At 40.0% G+C, this 21,384-nt stretch overlaps 1 long non-coding RNA gene and 1 pseudogene across 1 annotated transcript; one reads left to right on the plus strand and one right to left on the minus strand.

Moving 5' to 3' along the window:
- Positions 1–2,186: 2,186 nt before the first annotated feature.
- Positions 2,187–14,382, minus strand: LOC148001282 (uncharacterized). Its single transcript, XR_015636968.1, has 3 exons — positions 13,935–14,382; positions 11,561–11,624; positions 2,187–2,266 (listed from the first exon to the last, which is right to left on the minus strand). It is a non-coding gene; the product is annotated as an uncharacterized LOC148001282 (long non-coding RNA).
- LOC148001283 (transcription factor Spi-C pseudogene) lies at positions 8,842–9,977 on the plus strand (annotated as a pseudogene).
- Positions 14,383–21,384: the final 7,002 nt, after the last annotated feature.

Genomic DNA, 21,384 nt, shown 5'->3' on the forward strand with positions numbered 1-21,384 from the left:
CAAGTAACATATAAAGGCAGACCTATCAGAATCACACCAGACTTTTCACCAGAAACTATGAAGGCCAGAAGATCCTGGACAGATGTCATACAGACCCTAAGAGAACACAAATGCCAGCCCAGGTTACTGTATCCTGCAAAACTCTCAATTAACATAGATGGAGAAACCAAGATATTCCATGACAAAACCAAATTTACACAATATCTTTCTACAAATCCAGCACTACAAAGGATAATAAAGGGTAAAGCCCAACATAAGGAGGCAAGCTATACCCTAGAAGAAGCAAGAAACTAATCGTCTTGGCAACAAAACAAAGAGAATGAAAGCACACAAACATAACCTCACATCCAAATATGAATATAAAGGGAAGCAATAATCACTATTCCTTAATATCTCTCAACATCAATGGCCTCAACTCCCCAATAAAAAGACATAGATTAACAAACTGGATACGCAATGAGGACCCTGCATTCTGCTGCCTACAGGAAACACACCTCAGAGATAAAGACAGACATTACCTCAGAGTGAAAGGCTGGAAAACAACTTTCCAAGCAAATGGTCAGAAGAAGCAAGCTGGAGTAGCCATTCTAATATCAAATAAAATCAATTTTCAACTAAAAGTCATCAAAAAAGATAAGGAAGGACACTTCATATTCATCAAAGGAAAAATCCACCAAGATGAACTCTCAATCCTCATCTTCGATTGGTTTATATACAAGTGTGCAATTTCTAGGCTTGAAAGTAAAATGATGCTATCTGGTGCTGGATAGAGGAGCCTTATTTTTTATTATGGCAGCTTGCTATTTTTGTAACATGGTGATTTGGTTGAACACAATAAAGTACAGTAGTAACTGATCTCCCCCTCTTCCTGGATGAGTGAGGAGATGATTAAATGTTGATGTCAGCATCCATGAGCATATTCAGATGAGCTTCTGCTTCTGTTGAAAAGGATGCTGTGTTTGATTGTGGTCCGAAGCTTTGAAGCACTACTTGGCATCTCCTTCCTTGGAGGTCTCACTGTCTAAACATAACAGATTTGATAGCTTGTTGGTAAGGTGAGGTCCAGCTTGTCTCCACTAGGTCATCTTCATGTGAATCCGGTGGTTATACGGTTTTGTTCTAGGGATATTTCATTTTTTTAATAACGGTTTTAGCTGACATTCATGGAGAGAATGAATCCTTAGAAGTGTGCCACTAGTGAAAGGAAATCCTGTCTAGAGTATGTTTCTTTACAAAGCTGTGTCACACCATCCTTTGGGCCCTCTGCTGGAAAAGTAGAATCAAGTCTCAAATAATGCCTTTTAAATTGTATCCTCTAGTATTATAGATGTAGGACAGTACTGTATCATACCTCTGTGGATGTAAAATAGCTTGTACCTGCTTTATGATACATAGTAGTGACCGTGCTTTATCAGAGCTGTTTTTAATGATGTTGCTCAGAATGTTTTCTTTCCAGATGATGATTGAGAAGCTAATTTAAAAAAAAATGATGCCAGGTACCACAAGAGTAACAGAACTGTGCTGTTTTCTCGGGTTTTGTTTTTTTACTTTTTTTTTTTTTAATGGAGTGTGCTGGATGTCTCTACAGTTTTGTTCAGATGACTGCAGAACCTGGAAAAGCTGTTGCTGCTGTTGATGCATAACACACTGCTATTATTGGTCTTTTTATATAAATATAAATATATATATACAGATATATAATTTGAATTTTTTGAAACTTTACCTGTGCTGTCAACTTTCGAAAAAAGTATCCCCGTTTACTGTGTTGAGTTGGCACTGTACAGAAATTAACAGCCATATTGGTCTAGAAATGTTGAACTTAAGTTTTTTCCATTTGTACAGGGGTAACACACTGTATTAAATATGTAAGGTCTTATATACGTGGGTTTGATTACAAAAACTAATAAAGTATTCTCTAAATTAAAAAAAAAACTAGGTCTCACAGAGAATATTTAATCAGAACTTTTGCTATTGTCAATTATATATATATATATATATATAATAGAGACTAAAAATATACCAAGCATACCACTGATTGTACACTGTAGGAGAAACTTACTTCACAGAACCATATCAGCCCTCAGATATCATAAACATCTAAGCAAACAACTCTGTGGAAACAGTCACTATAATCACTGATACGAAATCTAAAAATTAGCATTTTAATTGAGTATTGTTGTTCTTACCTGTAACATTAACACATGAAAGACTGAGTCAGGAAGATTTCCATGAGTTTAAGACAAATTGGTGTTCGTTCCAGGTTAGCCTGGACAAATAAACAAGAAACAAATAGGGTAAAATGAAAACCCAATAACAAAAACTAAATAAAATTTCAACTTTTAAATGAAAATATAAAACATGTAAGTGAAGAAATGGGATCCATTCACAAGCAAACAAGCAAGTTATATAAGTTGTCTTTGAAGAAATCTATTTGGTGAGGTTATCAGACAAAGATGCCCAAATGACTCTTATGAATATTTTAGAGGAGGAGGGACTAGAGAAGGACAGGATGACAATGTTTATCAAGTGCAAGGAGCTAGAAAGAAGTAAAACATGATAAAAAAGAAATATGGCATTTCTGGATTTTAAAAGTATAAGAATTGTAATGAAATTTACTAGAAGAGTTTAGCAGTAGATTTGAGCTGGCAGGAATAAGTATCTTTAAATTTGAAGATAAGTCAGCAAAGATGATACAAATTAGAATTGAAAAAAAGAGGAAGAATCAAAAACAGACAAACAGAAACTTAGAGACATCCACAGTGAGGATACTACAAGGGAAGAGAAATAGGATACAATAAAACTCCAAATTTGATTAAAAACATCCACAGACAACCCCGAAACTCAGAAAACATCAAGCAATAGAAGTGAAAAGTGCCTCATTCTCAGACACAGCCAAAAATGCCAAGTTCAAAGATAGATTAGGTGATCATTAACGATCGCATAGTCACATTTTTCATCTCTTTTTTCCCCTTCATTGGCTTAACACACTGCAATATTAATCATGAATATTCTCACATTTTATATGAGAATAAACTATATTAGAGAATGGCGGTGTGAAAGGGTGGTGGGAAGAAACCTGTGAGCAGCACTAGATGGCACCTCAGCCACAGGAAAAGGACAGAGGGCAAGAAAGGATGGAAAGGTTAATATTTCAAATGCTAGAACCATATGTATATCTTTTCTCTTCCCATCTTAGCTTTTTGGAAGCATACAAGAGTGTAAAAACAGCAGCACTAAGCTCTGTTAGGGTTGGTAGCTGTAAGACAAAACTGATCGGCATAATAGCAGAGACAGAGTGGGATAGGGGACAGAAGGCTGCAGGAGCCTTGATTTTGTGGCATGTAGAATTGATCGGTGCAAGCTGTTAACCTGGTTACCAGTGATGATTAGCTTCCTCATGGTATTTTCACATGAACATATATATATATATATATATATATATATATATATATATATATATATGTATGTGTGTGTGTATGTGTGTAGTTCTCTTCTCACATTTAATAAGGAACTGGTATACAAAATACATAGACATAGTTTCAAACAACATGGTTAGAATGAAAACCAATGGTGATTGAACACAGGAATTCACTAAGCATTTCTCCCATAGGTAAAGAACAATAAGCAAATTTCTGGTTTTTCATAATTAATAACAGGATTTTAAAATTAAATTAAGTTATTTTTTTTATCAAAATAGAATAACATTCCTTCCCCTTCCCAGTTCCCTCCAGCCTTTCCCATTTACTGTTCTTCAAACTCCTCCCATGCCCCCTGTTAATAGTCTTTAAATTTCTTTATTATATTTTTAACAGAATTTTTCCAATATCTGTAATGTTTTTATTTTTGAAACTTAGTTTTCACTTTATCCTTGGAGAATACTAATGCCAAATACAGTAAAAAGTCTCCCAAAACAATTAAAAATGAGCAAGATTTTCATATATGTACACATATGTAAATGTGTCATTTCTAGATACATTTGCATGCTATGTATACATTACATATATTTGACAATACAGAAGCACAGCATCCATTTCTCTCATTCTCTGACAGAACTGAGAACGTATTTTATCTAAATTAATAGTCATCATATATGGCATGAATCATAGAAGAGACAGGCAAATTTCCTAAATGAAAATAATCCAAAATTTTAAGTGTAGTCTGGTACAAACGCATGTGTCAAAGGTTGGACATGTGACTCAGCAGTAAAATGCTTATATAACATGTGTGCGGTCCTCAGCTCTTGGAAGGGAAGGAGCGGGAGAAACAGACAGATCTGTAACTATACAAGTTTTAAAATTAATTAGCTTTTGTTGAGTGTATATACATCCATAGACTCAGACACACACTTAGATACAATCATTCACAGCCTCAAACATACATTCATACACAGGTTCTCACACATATGTACACACACACACAGAGTCAGCCACACTAACACAATCAGACACACTAGCCTACACACTCATTCACACACACACATCAGACACATTGATACACAAACATAGACACTCAGACACACTACGAGACTCACTCACACGCACTCACATACCACTGCCTACTTGTTTTTCCTCTCTGGAGATTGCTAGTCTTCCTAGAGAAGGGCATGACACGTGTGTTTTCATTATGAATTCATGAGTTCTCATTGGGTTATTTTTTTTTTACATGATCTTCTGGATCCCACCCCTGTGACATGGGTTCATTTAGAAGTGAACAAGTCAGAGCCCAGCAATCATCATGAAGTCATGGACATAGGTAAGTAAATAAAAGCTCTGTGAGAGCGAGACATCTTGCAGATTACTTCCTATGCCCAGACAAATTTCTAGACCACTTATCTGTTTCAATATATGTTTCCTAAACATGGCTATCATTTTATTTGAGCCTAGTTGTCAGTACTGGATACAGTTCTGCTATTGTTTTAGTTAAGTATTGAACACCTATTATTTGCCAATCATTACAACAATTATTTAATTTCCATTTTCTTTCCTTGAGGTGCTGAGGATAGAATTCAGGCTCTCAGGCAGGGGAAGTGACACAGTGGTCAAGCCACATGCTGCCCAGCCTGGAAGTCTGACCTGGGAGCTGCATAGAAAAAGAAGAGAGCCCACTGTTGCTAATTGTCCTCTGTTATAACACAGACAGACAGACAGCCACGTGTGCGTGCATGTACACACACACACACACACACACAGAGAAACACACACACAGAGACACACAGACACACACATACACACACACACAGAGAAACACACACACAGAGACACACAGACACAGACACACACACACACACACACACACACAAGTGAAATCTCCATTTCACTGTCAGACAGTTTAGTTGGTATAGGCATTCAGAAGTCTATGAGGAATCTCTTAGCATATTTGCCCAGAGAAAGCAAGTGTTTAGATATAGAAAGAGAAAACAAACAAACCAACAAATTGAATATTAGATTAATGCCGTCGATGGTATGCTTTCTATTGCGAGCCATTACCAATCGTTTTCCAGAATTAATAAGAGTTAATGGTTGCTGACTTACAAACATGTGGTGACTGTGAAAAGGATACCAACCAATGAAGTAAGACCTGAGGAATGAGCTGGATGAAGCATCACATTTTGTTAGTAGTTAGCTCTATTTTGACTACCAGTATAAACACTAACATACACAGACTGCCTTGAATAAAGCAGGCTGCACCGGAGTCATTTTCCTGAGATTGTGTGGCTGTGTCAGCTGCACATTTTGATTTCAGAGTTTACTTTGGAGTTAGAAGCTATTTCAGATTCTTCTTCCATCAGATCGAGAGAGGTCAGAAGTTGCCACATCAATTTTATTGCTAATCTTTAGAGATCAACTTTTTAGCCATATCTGCAGGGGCAGAATTGAGTCAATTTCCTTATGGGTTCTTCTGAGTTTCCTTAGAAATGACCCTGCAATAAGACAGGGGTATTTCCTTTGTTTTTCCTATGGCTGGAGTTTAGTTAGTAACTTCCCAGTCCTAGCACTTTCCCTATCAAATTGCTTTTCTTTCCCTGTGGGACTTGCCTGCTTCCCTGTGCCACCTGTTTATAGGATATATGAGTTGCAGAAATTGTTCTGTTGAGAGAGATCAAAACACATCTCTTCAAACTAAGAAGGATCATCGAATCAAAGGCAAGGGAGAAGAAGCAGAAGCTTGAACATTCTATGTCCTTTTATTTGCCTAAGCAAAGGACATACATTAACAAAACCAAAAGGCATTTGACAACCAGCACCACACACACATAAAAAAAGGAGAACAGTAAAGCTTAACGCAAATGCTGAACACAACCTTAGACCCTCATGGGCTCTGGCATGATGACAGAGGGCCTTTTACTAAATGGCTGCATTAACTAAACTTTATTTCACACATGTTTGTCTTTTCCCAAGTCGCTGCCTGCAATCTAAGTCTTTTCCCTTTCTCTTGTCATATTTGTAAACACTTAGCATTCTTGTCTGAAAAAAAAAATAACCATATAAGTCAGGGTTCTAAGTCACCTCTTTGAGAATCAGCCTTTCTCTGGGAGTGTCTCATATGATACCCCCACAGAATAATAAGCTTTTTTTCTCTTGTTAATCTGTCTTTAATATCATGGATCTTTTAAAACTGTAAAACATCTGGATTATTATTTTTTCCTGTGTATATTCAAAATCAAGAAAGCCAAAACATTAAACTTGTCTGTTTTTATTTAGTTTTGATTTTTAGAAGGATAATTCTTCCAAAAATTGAAGCATGGTTTAAATGTATTTCCTAAATAGAAAAACATTTTAGTAATAGTAAGAAGATCATTTTTCTGTAGGCATATTTGTAATGAAAATTGGGAGACTGGTCATTTTTGAAAATTGTGGAAAACATATCACCCTTCATTAATATATCCAAAGCAATCGGTGTCTTTGAGTTTATGAATGGCTCGGTGATTGTTCTCATATTTTGCTTTTCAAGTAAATTAGTCACTCCTGCTCCCTGAACGAAGTTGTAAGACCCTCATCCTTGAAGTACTATCTATATACTCGGAGGAAAAAAGATTATCTCCAAAGAAAAAAGAAGGATCTGGGCAAACAGTTCTCAAGTTCATCCTACTTAATTTTTACTGGATTTTGCCATCTCTGTGTATATCTATGTATTTATGTATGTATGTATGTATGTATGTATGTATGTATGTATGTATGTATCTATCTATCTATCTATCTATCTATCTATCTATCTATCTATCTATCTATCTATCTATCGCCAATGTATATACCTGTGCTGGCAATATTAACTAATGAAAAAAGAGGCCATAAACTTGAAGGAGAGTGGAGAGAAGCATATGGGAAGGGAGAAATATAATTATATCATAATCTTAAAAACAAAATGAAAAACATACAGGGTTTTCATTTTCTTAGCATCTTCATTTCTTTAAAAAGGCTCCTATGTGATCTCTAAATACATTTTTTGACTCATTAAGATTCTTCTTTCTTTCTCTCTCTCTCTCCCCTCTCTTTTTTTCTTCCTTCCTTCCTTTCTTCCTTTCTTTCTTTCTTTCTTTCTTTCTTTCTTTCTTTCTTTCTTTCTTTCTTTCTTTCTTTCTTTCTTTCTTTCATCGATTTGGCCAGTGTTTCTCTGGTAACAGAACACTGGTTGTTTGGAACTCACTTTGTAGATCAGACTTGCTTCAAGCTCAGAGATTCTCCTACCTCTGCCTCCTCCCGAGGGCTGCAATTCAGGACGTTCACCACCACTTCCTGGCAGCTAATATGAATCTTTTAAAATAAGAATTTCACTCTCAAATCTAAGGATTAAAGAAAAAGAAAACCTCTTACCTTATAAAGTCCCAAGCACTGTTAATAAGCTAATGTTTATTGCATTGGCTTATGACATAATTTGCTAAGTTTAAGCATTAGATACTTAAAGCATTCCATTTTTATGACATGTGGTTTGTGTTTAAATTATTTACTTGCAAAGTGAGAAATGGGAGTAAAATATCTAAAGTAATTGTGGCCTATCTTACGGTGTGAGTGATTAGCTTGCTCGTAGCTTTAACGAATAGATGTGCAGGGCAATTTTACCTTTATTGATTTGATGATCTGTTCCTTGAATTAGAACTTGGTCATCCTTATGCTTGGTCTCTTATCTACACGAGGTAACGTCCGTATTCATAATCACAAAAGGAGGAGAACGGAAATGTACTGTGCTTAGCCTGCGCCCCACAAGCTCACCCAAAACCTTTTCTAGTTAGAGCACAGCCCTACAATCTCCTTGTATAATTAAACTAAATACCATGTTCCTACTGGAGAGAATTTAGTGCTGAGGTCTCAGCTTTCTAATTTATGAGCCAGTTGCCTGTGAAATACGCATAGACATTTGAAATTAGTAATAATGAATGGAACATATACATATTTAAAAAAATACATGGATCATTTCCTGTCATTTCTGGTGGGTAAAGGAGAGACACAGCTTCCTACAGCTGCCATTGTCATTCCAAATTTCTCTTTTATTGCCCATCAAACATGTATAGATTTAATGACCTGGAGAGAGATCAGTGAAATTCTTCACAGTGCACATGTTTATTAATGGGCCTCCTGTTCACTGTGATGTGGTAGTGTTAGGATTATGTCAGTGGTATGGCAGGCAGCAATTAAGAGTTGCTTTAGTTCCGAAAGAAAGGAAATTAGCCACTGATCAGTGACAGAGACAGCTCAACATCCTGGTAAGTGCATGCAGAAAGGAGAAAGAAACAAGAAACAAGAAAAGAAACAAGAAAGAAAGAAACAAGAGCCACAAAAAAAAAAAATGTCAGAGAAGGATTCAGTCTCCGTCTTGCACTGTCAGACTCTGCGTTGGACAGAACTTGTTATTGAACCCAGAGCCTTGCACAAGCCAGTACGCACGTGCTTACTAGCCGCTGTTTCCTCAACCCAAGACTCTTCAATTCATGAATAATGACTTGCGTTGAACTGTTTCCACAGACTTTCGTCCAGCAAGACAGCCTGGGCCAAGCATTTGAAGACGCCTTCGAAGTACTGACACAACATTCCACTGGAGAAATGCAGTACCCCCCAGAACATAGAAATTATATGGCTATCATTAACCCTTATCCTCACATCAGAGGCAATTCTAACTACTGTGGAATGTTACCACCCACAGAGGAACCCCTCTATGACTGGAGAGGTGTAACAAATGGTTCTGCGGACCTGTATTTAGAAGGAAGCTTCCATCAATCCCTACAGAACGTAGCTGAAAGCCAGCTGGTACAAGCCCCTTTCTTCCAGGAAAAGGGAGGAAGAGGCAGGAGGAAGCTTCGGCTATTTGAATACCTTTTCGAATCCCTGTGCAATTCGGAGATGGTGTCTTGTATCCAGTGGGTCGACAAAGCCAAAGGCATCTTTCAGTTTATATCAAAAAACAAAGAAAAACTCGCTGAACTCTGGGGGAAAAGAAAAGGCAACCGGAAACCCATGACTTACCAGAAGATGGCCAGAGCCCTGAGGAATTATGCCAGAACTGGGGAGATCACAAAAATCCGGAGAAAGCTGACCTACCAGTTCAGCGAAGCTGTTCTCCAAAGACTTGCTCCGTCTCACTTCCTGGGGAAAGACCTCTTCTACTCACAGTATAAGCAGCCTGATCAGGGCTATCTCAATTTAAACCACTGGAATGCAAATTACTACGCTCACGCCAGTTACCAGAGCTGACATTAGCTTCTTCTTGCCTTGCCAGTGTCAAGAGAGCCCATGCTTTAGGATTTCCAAAGCAAATTGCTTCTCGGTTTTGGGATTCCACACCAGCAAGACAAAAACGCAGAAAGAGAATATATAAACAGGCCATGTTTGGACTTCGCTTGTCCTGACAACTTTTAAGGGCCGACATACTGGTGTTGAAGGGAATGTAGATGTTTCAGAAGCATGCTTCCTGCAGATCACCATTTCTAGTCAACGGGCTCAGTGTCCGTGAATTGGGTATCCAAGAACATCCTGAAGCCAGAATGTCTTCTCAGAAAAATGGGGACACACAGTGGCACTTGGTATTTTTAAATAAACGATTGAATTTGAAGCAACTGAAAAAAAAAAAAAAACCCAAACAACAACAACAACAAAAAAAACCCCCAAAAAACCCCAACCCCCCCAAAAAACAACAACAACAACAACAACAACAACAAAACAACAACAACAACAACAAAAAAAAAACAAAAAAAAAAAACCAAAACCAAGAAGAAGGGAGGGTGTTTGATGAATTATCTGTTGTGGAGATGACAAGGAAGGACAGCAGTCCTTTCTCCTTGGAGAAGACTTATGAGCTGCCTGACTGGGAGGTGATCAACGTCGGCAGTGAGTGGTTCCGGTGTCCGGAGGCTCTCTTCCAACCTTCCTTTCTGGGCATGGAGTCCTGTGGCATCCATGAGACCACCTTCCCTCCATCATGAAGTGTGATATGGACATCCGCAAGGACCTGTACGCCAACACTGTGCTGTCTGGTGGTACCACCATGTATCCAGGCATTGCTGACAGGATGCAGAAGGAGATCACAGCCCTAGCACCCAACACAATGAAGATTAAGATCATCGCTCCCCTTGAGCGCAAGTACTCAGTCTGGATTGGCGTTTCCATCCCGGCCTCACTGTCCACCTTCCAGTAGATGTGGATCAGCGAGCAGGAGTATGACGAGTCAGGCCCCTCCATCGTCCACCGCATGTGCTTCTAGATGGACTGAGCAGGCGCCAGGCATCCGCTGCATGAGCTGATTCTGAAGTATCGATTTGCCCTGGCAAATGTACACACCCCGTGCTAGCCTCGTGAAACTGGAATAAGCCTTTGAAAAGAGATTTGTCCTTGAAGCTTGTATCTGCTATCAGCACTGGATCATAGAACTTGTTGCTGATTTTTTGACCTTGTATTCAAGTTAACTGTTCCCTTGGTATATGTTTAATACCCTGTGCATATCTTGATTTAGTCTATAGTTCATGGGGACCAGTCACCTGGTGCCTGGGGAGAACATGCTGTGGAAAAGAAGTCCCCAACCTAGTGGATCTCTGTGAGCACCATGTAGTGATCTGTGCAGGGTATTAACTGACAGCAGACTTCCAGGATTTCCTGAGTCTGGCAAGGGTTCCTGAACCAGTTACCACTTCTTTCTTGCCAGTCTTTTTTTTTTTTTTTTTTTTTTTGGTTCTTTTTTTCGGAGCTGGGGACCGAACCCAGGGCCTTGCGCTTCCTAGGTAAGCGCTCTACCACTGAGCTAAATCCCCAGCCCCACTGAGCTAAATCCCCAGCCTCCTTTCTTGCCAGTCTTACAGGGTGGGAAAGTCCGAGTTTTAGGACCCAGTTTCCGTTCTGTTTTTTTCCCTCCTGACCCCCATGGGTTGTTACTTGCCTTGAGTTGGGAACGTTTGCATCAACACCTGTAAATGTATTCATCCTTTTAATTTATGTAAGGTTTTTTGTACTCCGTTCTTTAAGAAATGACAATTTTTGGTTTTCTGCTGTTCAGTGAGAACATTAGACCCTAGCAACACATCATTGTACAAAGAAAAATAAAAGTGCTGCAGTAACTGAAAAAAAAATATGATACCTACCGAGGTAGAGGTCAGAAGGAGCAACCATGATGGTATCTCAGACTTGAACTTGTAGCCTTTGGAACTGGGAAAAAATAAGGTGTTTTAAGTCACTATTAAGGCAATCTCAGGAAAGCAATTCAAGCATACAACAGGGAAATTGTTGATTTTATTTTGCAAACAAAATATGTTCAAAAGTGATGTCACTGATCCAGGTTTACACAACTAGGGAGTATTTTTCAGAATAATAAAAACAAAAACAAAAACAAAGTCTTATATTCACTAAAAAAACTTGACAATTAGTACATATGCCTCAGGATAATTAAAAATAACTCTGAAAATTTATGAGTGGTAAACCAGATATGTAAGTGGCCAATAAGGCAATCTGTGAAATTTAAAGCTCCACGTAAAAGTAAAGACTCGAACATCAAATTCGGAATCTGACCTCATACATGGAGAAACACAACAGATCTTGATCTGAGGAGGTAGCCAAGGATGCCTGTGGGACCAATAACACCTCAGATCAGAGGTGGTCAAGAAGACTAGGGTGTCTTTGTAGGTAGACTCGACTGGTTTTTAGTTGAGACTGTAGAGAGATCCAGGACAGATTCTTGGAGAGGTTTAGCCCCAAGTCAGGGTTGCCAAAGCACATGAAGTCAGTCTCTAAAGGCTGTGTGGGGTTATTGTCCGTCAGGACTGGATTTGTTCTTTTTTTCCTTTGTTACAGAGCACGTGTATCAATTTCTTGCTGCTGCGATAAAATGCCCAACAAAAACAACTTAAGAAGAAAGTGTTTGTCTTGTCTTATAGTCTGAGGGTATCCTCCATTACGGTGGGGAGGCCATGGGGGTGGGAACTTGGGATGGCTGTTCAGATTGGGGCCGTGGCCAGGAAACAGAATGAAGAGTATGTATTCTGCTTGCTTTCTCCTTTCTATTCATCTAAGACCATAGCCTGTCTAGGGAGAGTCTTCCTGTCTCCACTCACCCTGACTAAAAACACTTTCACAGATGTGCCTGCAGTAGGCTTGTATTCTAGGAGATTCTAGGTCCTTTCAAGCTGACAGGATTAACGATCATACCGCAAGTAATTGTTTGTAGTATAAATTTCAAGTGTAAACGAAGTGTTAAATTCACTGGGGAAAACTTTTTGATGCTGACTTTAACCTACTTGCCTTTAACTTGAAGAGGAATTTAATCATGATCTTTAAATTCTCACTGGGATGCCGATCAAGGGAAGTCTTTAAATGAAAATATTTGGAATTTCTACTGTTGGTGCTTTATTAATATAGTTTTTATTCTAACAGCATTATGTGGTCTTATTGCAGTGTTTATGAAATACTACGCTCGACAGCATCTGAGAAATAGAATTGATTGGGAGTGGAAAGGACCTGAGTTTCAGCCGTGTTTATTGAATGGCTTTTGACTTGTCTTAATCTGACCCAAATCAGAGTCTTCTAGGGGCAAAGTCCAATTTCTCGGGAAGTCGTTTTAGGAAGAACTGAGTTGATACTGGGGAATGTTCTTGGAGAGGTGGGAATGGTACCATCCTGACAGAGGAGAGAGTTTCCCTTCCGAATGATCTTTATTTGATTATATGATTGTTAAATCCAATGAATGGAGGAAGCTATGAAATGCTCCAGTGGAAACCCACCCCCCCCCATAACTCTTGGTTTTCAGGATGAAGGATTTTCTACAAAGACATACCTGACCCATTGACTTTATTCCTAGGAAGGCAAGTTTCAACCTGAGACTACAACTATCATTTCTGGTGAGTTGTTTACGACCTTAGTTATATCGTCCAAGTGGCCTTCATTTGATATTAGAAGTGATATTTTGATTTTATTCCTACAGTTTCTTTGGAATATTGACAAGCTCATTTAGTTTGACAAACCTATGCAGGGAAGAAGCCTTTAAATTTTCAGAGCCCTCAGATATCCCAACGGGTACCCAGAATCAAGGCCCCGTGCCACAACTTTCTATTACAGATATCAGGTGAATATTGTCCTGATCAATGGCTTCGTTTGGTGAAGATAGAGGGCACAGTGTGAAGTCCTGGCGATCTTAACAACTTAGCCCCTGTGGATAGATTTCTAGAAGCTGTCCTGTATAATCAGCAACCTATTCTTTGCCAGGAGGCAGTGTCTGGTTCTAGAGCAGTATAAGGTGAGGTGCTCTGAGCGTCTCATCCCTCCCATGGAGTCAGGATAAAAGCCCGTTATGGAGTAACGGCAATGACACATTTGTGCAGCAGGTCTCAGACAGTAAACACTGCCAGGGCATCTGAACATCACTTCTCAGGGCAAGCTAAGACCTGGGAGAGATGTTTTCCCCCAGAAAAGTTTATTACAATGTACAACAGATTCCAAGGTGTTCTCAGGTAAGTAATAGCTTACCTTTGGTCAGCTTTCTGAATGCCACCTTCAGCAAGAGGCCTTTCTCGGGGTCTTTGTTTTCCATTCCTACAGTTTCTTCTGTTCTGTTTCTGTTCCAAAGCCTGATATTTGTCATCTACCATCTTGGTCTGCTTCTTGGTCTGCTTCAAGATCTTGTTCTCATTACCTTTCTGACGTCTTCCACTCCTCCCCCAGGGTCTGGTCCTTGACACAGGGACTACTTTTATTTACAGGGGGAAAACCACAACTAGCTTATGGTACAACTGGGTAGCGTGAATCCAGAGTGCACACTGTTACTCATGATGCTATTCTGTTGCTAATAATGCAATGGTAGGAATAAACAAGTAAACAGATGCCCAGCGGCTTTGTGTTTCCCCCATCAGGATGCTATTCAATTCATATCACATATCAAATTCTCCAAGTCCCTCTTTCCCTCCCTTCTTCTTCCCTTAGCAGTCTATTTTTCTTGGCCTTTGTTTTAGTTAATTTGGGCTGCAAAGATTTCGCACGTGCACGCGCACGCACTCGCGCACGCACACCCAGTGTGACAGCTTCCGGGGAAACAGAACGTGGGATGTTTGACTGCGCTTACCCAATGCTACCACTAGAGGGCGCCAAGAGACACCACTCCAGGAGTAGGAAAGCACAGTCTTGAGACATAGGAACGCCGGAGCTGCTTCGAGGGTCCCCAGGTCTGCCCTGAGGCTGGGGTAATGGGTTTCTCAGACTCTTGGACATCCAGGTACTTCTGGGAGTCTCGGAAGAGCAGAGAACGGAGTCGGGGGCCCAAGGGCTGGGGACAGCATCTAATCTGATGCCAGGACCAGGAGAGCTTGGTGATTTTCCTTAGCTTGATGGAAGTAGGTTTGGTGATGGTTGTGGCTGGGAGTACAGAAAGGTCTTCTATGGGAGATTCGGCTGCGGCTCTGTAGGCAAAGGCCTTCTTCATGGCTCCCACAGCGGATCTTGGTGAAAAGGGACAGTCCATGGTTCTAAACAGTTTATTGTCATGGTGGAAAATGGATTCGTAAAACTTCTCAGGGTGCGGCAGAGATTAAATATCTTTTGCATGGGGGAATGTCTGGGAAGGGAAGCTTATTGGTTAAGCCCTCCGGGTCTCTAGAGACCCGGTTAGTACGGAGAACTCTGTTTTGGGACTATGTGACCACAGGCCATGTCTCTTATGTGAGAAGAATGGCATGTGTTCCAAGTTAGGAGTCTGGCAGGGAGGGAGCTGGGAGTCATCTAAGCATCAGGTGTGTGCCCTCCGAGTCTCTGGATCTCGACCTGCTCTATGTGACCAAACTTCCTGGCATGGTTTACATCCCACAATTTCAAATAGTTTTGATGACTTGTAAGCCCCGGGTCAAGGCAGATTGGATGCTTGATAATTTTCTGTCTTGCTTGCATGTTAGAAGGAGTGGTGCAGTGAAGGTTTTCTTTCGGTCTTTAGAAGAGCACTAATCCCTCTCACGCAGTCTTCTCCCTGTGAATCACTACTTAGACCTCCACCCCCTAACACCATCACTTTCGGTGAGATCAGCATATGAAATTTGAAGGAACACAGTCATTACAGCCTCAACAGACACCTAAGTGCATTCTTAGTTTGGCTGTTGGATGTTTTAACAGTCGAGTCTGGTTAGACTTGAGTTTTCAACGCCAAGTATGCCAATTATAAAAATTTAATCCGAAGGACTATTATTTAGGAGAAAGAGAATATGCTATAATCTTTGGCTGCAAAGCCCAAAGAGAATGGAATGATTCTGAAGTCTCTCGACCTCTTTCTAGCACTTCAAATTTCATATAATTAAACAAAAACAGAGAAGTCACCTACTTTCTAATCCCATCACCAAGTTGCCTTCCTTTCAGCACAATAAGCCATAGTAAGAGTGATCTTTAAAGTAGTGTCTTCAGGATTTAGGGTATTTTTAAAAATGGTGTCCTCTGTTTTGATTTGTTAATGCCTCAGTTAAAACAGTTATTCCTTTTGGAGGCCAAAACTGCTGCAACTACAGTGGGTTTTTGTTATTAAGAGCTAACCTGGACTAAAGTTGGTATACTTTTATACCTATCAGTTCTATCCAACTTATATATCTTGGGGACATTCGTTTGTCTACCCAGTCTACTTCTCCTATGGAGAATTGGAGCAAAAGTAAGCCCAGCCTCAAAGAAAAGCTTGCTCTCAGTGTTTTCGTTGAATAACGAAGTTCTTGAGGCAAAGTTCTTGCCATTTTTGCTTGAATTTCTATTGCAGCCACAGCACATTGCTTCTTTGGGAACTTCAAAGGACGTATTATGTTGTGATTATGTCCTTTGAAGGAAAATAGTATTCAGGGTGGGGACCATTTTTGAATCAGCCAACTGATAAGGTCAACATAGAGTGGGAAGAGGAGATAAACAGAGAACAGAGAGATAGATACAGGCTAGCATTTATGGAACTTGACACATGCTTTCAAAGACCAGCGGAGGGCTAGTTCACTGGATCTCACTGGTCCTGTGAAATGTGGTCCCAGTCCCACCGTCATAGATGTGTATTTGCCCTGTGACCCTGAGTCCCACTGTTCCTATATACATTCTTACTTTGTCTCCTTGAAGATTACTTGCATATTATTATTATTATTATTATTATTATTATTATTATTATTATTTACCAGTCCTGTTTTTAGGTTCCAAATGTGATTCAAATGTTATTTGCAATGTGTGATGCTGAGGTTTTCTTCGGTGCTCTGTCTCAGCAGCAGTCTGCCGAGCTCTGAACAGCCAGTGGATTAACATTTAGAATACCCAGGCTGATATGCTGGCCCAGCTATCTGCTATACAAATATAATCAAATCTATTAATGCCTTCGTAGATCACATTTATTTTTTCTTTATGGAAAGCAGTTCTCAGCAACTGTACAAGGGAACAAAGAAGTGTCGTCTGCTGGGTATAGATGAGGGCGTTTTCCCTTCAATTGCCTCACAAACCACCGGCAGCTTTTTTTTTTTTTAAATTTTTGTTTAGCAATAAACTCTTGAGCTGAAACTGGGGCCGAATATAATTTTCTTCAGGGTGAGATAAGAATGTGTAGGGAAATTAGTTGTTTGGGAAGGAAGAGGTATAAAAAGAAAGTTTTTTTTCCAGTAAAGTTTCTATCTGGAATATTAGGAGATGACAAGCTCTACTAATTGCCATTGAGGTTGTTTTTTTCTTTTTTTAATCTAAGATAACCCTATATCTGATTTTAAAAACTTAGCCAAATAACGAGAGGAATTTTTCTTATTTGAATTTTTCTACGCGGAGTTGCATTTTTTATTTTATAAGGTTGTTTTAGGTCCGAGTTTTACTGAAAGGTACATTAAAATAAAGTAGAAAAAAAGTAAATATTCAGACAGAAAAGGAATCTATGTGTTCAGTGTTCAGAGATAATTCTCCACGTTGGCTTTCCATGTCATGGCAATATGGGTCCACGAGGGGGCAGTGAAAGCCAAGCAAAGGAGAAGGTGTTTTTAGAAGAAAGTCTCCTCAACCACGGAAGTTTCTCAGATTCAACACTGGTGTTTCGAAAGGCTTTATTTCAAAGATGGCTAAGGAGTGGTGTTCACGGTTTCATGGAAGAGGGCAGCAACATAAAGAATGTCACCTCCGTGGAAAAAAAGTGTTTGGAGAGGTTTCACAGCAGTCAAGCTTTCTGTTGCTTCTGTAATCTGAGTGTTTGCTCTCTCTGGTCTTGAGCGGTGTAGGTTTGAATGGTGCAGTGAAGCCTTGCTCTGCTCCTCCAGAAGCTTCTTGTAGTGGTAGACGCAACTCCTCCCAACTCCTTGCTTCAGCACATCTTACTTTCCTTCTCAAACACAGTTGTCACAATGCATATCATTTTATCATGGTTATCACTATGAAAATATACTGGTCATGTTATCTTGCTTATACCTTTTTGTTTTATTAGTTTGCAAGCCTTTTTACAACAAGAATCTTTTCTCAAACATTTAAAACTTTAAACATACACGTTTAATACAAAAGTTAGCTAACAGCTTACTGCAGTCACAGCTACTTAAAGAATTGGAGGGGAGGGGAAGATTGCTTCAGCTCTAGGTTTTGATGCAGGGGGCATATATGTAATGTGCACAACCTAATTTTTTTGTATACAGAATAAAAATCCTCAGTATTTGGACATTGCTCAACTAGACCACTGTAGGCAGCTTAAAATTGTTTGTGGAGCTTATATATGGATCAACGTATTAGTATATTTTTCTTCTTCTTATTTCCAAAGTACAGGATTTTTGTGACTGTGCCCTTCTCGCTGTTGGAGAATTTAACGTGCAGAAACCCTTAAAAGCTATATTTTCTCCCATACGGTTAATCAGAAGGACTGTGTTTTTAATTCTGCTTGGTTACGTTTTTAGCTTCAGGTCGAATTCAGAGGTGTCTTTGGAGGTAAACCACAAGAACAAATAGATTGCTGTCACTTTACTGTGTCTAATTTTCCCACACAAAAATCGAGACTGATGTCAGAGCTTCCCAAATTGATGGGTGTTAGTCTGCAAGCATTGGATTCCGGCCCTCAATTCTCAAGTTGTCAGACTATTTCACAGACCTGCTGCAGAATGCGTGACCATTGAGTCTTACTCAGACCTGGATCACTGTGGTATTCTCTTCCCGAAAGCTTTCAGCGCTTTTTCTTTAAGATGGGCGTTTGAGGTTTTCCTTGCTTTGTATATTTGGAAATCCCATAGAACGGGCAAGAACCCACTTTGGAAATCACAGCACTCTCAGCTTTTCCATCCACCTCTTTTTATGGTAGGTGGTACAATACGGTGTCTTTGAACGCACAGTCCCAGTGGGAACCCTATTATCTGCTAAATATTTCTGGAAATGTTTATACAGAACATGGTGCACAGCAGGCTGCCCCCAGCCCTATCCTGACAGCTAAGCTTTGAAATGGCAAATGCATAGACCTCCTAAGTTCCCCCACTTGGCCCCTGCTGTTGACATTTTCAAAGTTAACATATAAAATGATTCCATTGAAATAATATTTTTGAAGATTATACCACCCAAACTTTATCAAGGTGTGCAATTAGCCCTAAGACGACACCTGACGTAGAAAGCCAGTAGGGATTTTTAAGACAAAAAGTGATGGATTATGTACAAAGGCATCCTGTCATAATAGAGTATATTGTTCAGACCCCCTCATTTGGATGAGACTATTTTTCTAATGTCATTTTTAGACATTTAGTGCTGATACCTTAGAATAATGCACCTAACACTTCTGCATTCTTTCATAGAACTTTAGAGGAAAGAAATCAAGGTTTACAAGAGATCCTTTAAATATTCCAGAGATGGTGTATGTGGATATTTTGAGGGCATTTCCTCCACAGGTATACTGAACTTCTTTAAGCACGATAACCGAGATGGGCACAGACGGAGTCTGCTGATGTCAGATACTGTCTTGACCCCATGAGGGCAGCAAAGGAGATGCCCACTGATATATAGCTGCAGGGTGGACAGTCAAGTGCGATCGACACTGATTAAAATCACCCCCTTTTTAAAGAGGCAGTGACAGGTTTGGAGAAGATTGATAAGTATTAAAGAAAATCTGATTCTGAGGTAGAATTTATATTTGGAGTGGCAGCATAATGCATGGATACGCACCTGTGGACAGCATCCTCTGACGCTCGCCCCAGGGAATGAACAAATGTTTCGGAGAGCTGACCAGGCAAACCTACATGTCTCTAGTGATCGCTGTAGAGCTTTTCTCTCAGGGTTTTAAGGATAAAACAGTTTTAAGAGTAGGTTTAGGGTGACAAAACTTGAGAGGAAAGTGCAGAGATTTTTTTTTCACATCCTGTTTGCGCACGTAAATAACCTTTATATTATAAATGCCTTCCACAGAATGTGGTGCACGGTTTTTACAGTGAATGCATCTAGTTAGACATACCGATATCCCCTAACCACATTTATATTGAATTTATATTAGCGGTCAGTGCACTCTTTGGGGTTGAGATGAGTTTGCCTTAATATAGGCTGTTATTGCTCGGCTAAACAGTCATCTCGACTTGGTCAGTTCACCCCTGTCCCCACCCCTTTTGCTGCCTTCATAGTTTTGCCTTTTCCAGCATACTAGGCATTTGAAATTTTACAGTATATCGCCATTTTAAATGGGCTCCCTTCACTTAGCAATCTATAGTTAACCAGATCCCCCAGAGTTCCGAGGGACTAAACCACCATCACAATAGAACACAGGGATGGACCTATGGCTCCATCCACAAGTGTAGCAGGGGATGGCCTTGTCAGGCATCAATAGGGGGAGAGGCCCTTGGTCCTGTCAAGCCTTGATGGCCCAGTGTAGGGGAATCCCAGGGCAGGGAGGTAGGAGGGAGTGGGTAGGTGGGTGAGCACCCCCATAGAAGCAGGGTGAGTGGTGGGATAGCAGGCTTCTGGAAGAGAAACGGGGAAATGGGATAATATTTAAAATGTAATTTAAAATGCAATTAAAAAAGAAAGGATTCTTCTTTGTCTTTGCTAAAGCTTATTCATCAACAGGACACTTCTATTGTCTTTAAGTTTTGGTAACCGCGATAAAAGATGGTTGGTCACCCATGGGAAGCTTCTTGGATGGACAAAATGTCTCAGTCCCTTTGGATAAACAGGAAGGTGTGTTATTACTGGTAAGAATATTCGTTAGTTTCATATTTGATGGTAACTTCGATCATGTTCGAGAACAGAGGCACAGTCCTCATGTTATTGAGAATGCACTTTCTGACAGTTTCAATTCAAGACAGTGTTTATCATGCTTATCACAGTCCAAGTTTTCAACACACACACACACACACACACACACACACACACACACACACTTATATACATAGTACTTCTTATAGGCAAGGTACAGTAGCGACCTAAACAATGCTCTCCGTGAGTGTGTTGGCTAGTTTTTGTCAGCTTGACTCAAGCTACCGTTGTTTGGGAAGGGAGAACCGCAACTGAAAAATATGTCCCCATCACATCTGTCTGTAGTCAAGTCTGTGTGTCATTTCTTTGATTACTGGTTGAAGTGGGAGGGCCCAGCCTACTGAGGGTGGTGTCATCTCCAGTCACATGGGCCTGGGCTGTATGCAAAAGCACTGGAATAAGTAGTGCTCCTGCATGGTCTCTTCCTCAGTCCCTGCCTCTGTCTCCCTGCCTGAACTTCTACCTGGCTTCAGTGGTGACCTGTGATCAGGACGTGCAGGCAAATAACATTCCTCCTCAATCTGCCTATATACTCATGATGATTCTCACAGCAAAAGAAGCTGAGACAGGGAGGGCTTATTCTCATGGTTAGAGATAGACAATGAAAAGTAAGAGAAGTGGTAGCAAATATTAGGGGGAACAAGGGAGACAAATGGGGTGTTGGGAATGAAGGTGACACTCACAGCAGTCATCTTGGGTATGGTGGTGGGGACTTGAGTGGGTGCCGGAGCAGCTGGGTGAT

This window comes from Rattus norvegicus, chromosome 14, assembly GCF_021556685.1.
Source record: "Rattus norvegicus strain SHRSP/BbbUtx chromosome 14, alternate assembly SHRSP_T2T, whole genome shotgun sequence".
Classification (NCBI taxonomy): domain Eukaryota; kingdom Metazoa; phylum Chordata; class Mammalia; order Rodentia; family Muridae; genus Rattus; species Rattus norvegicus.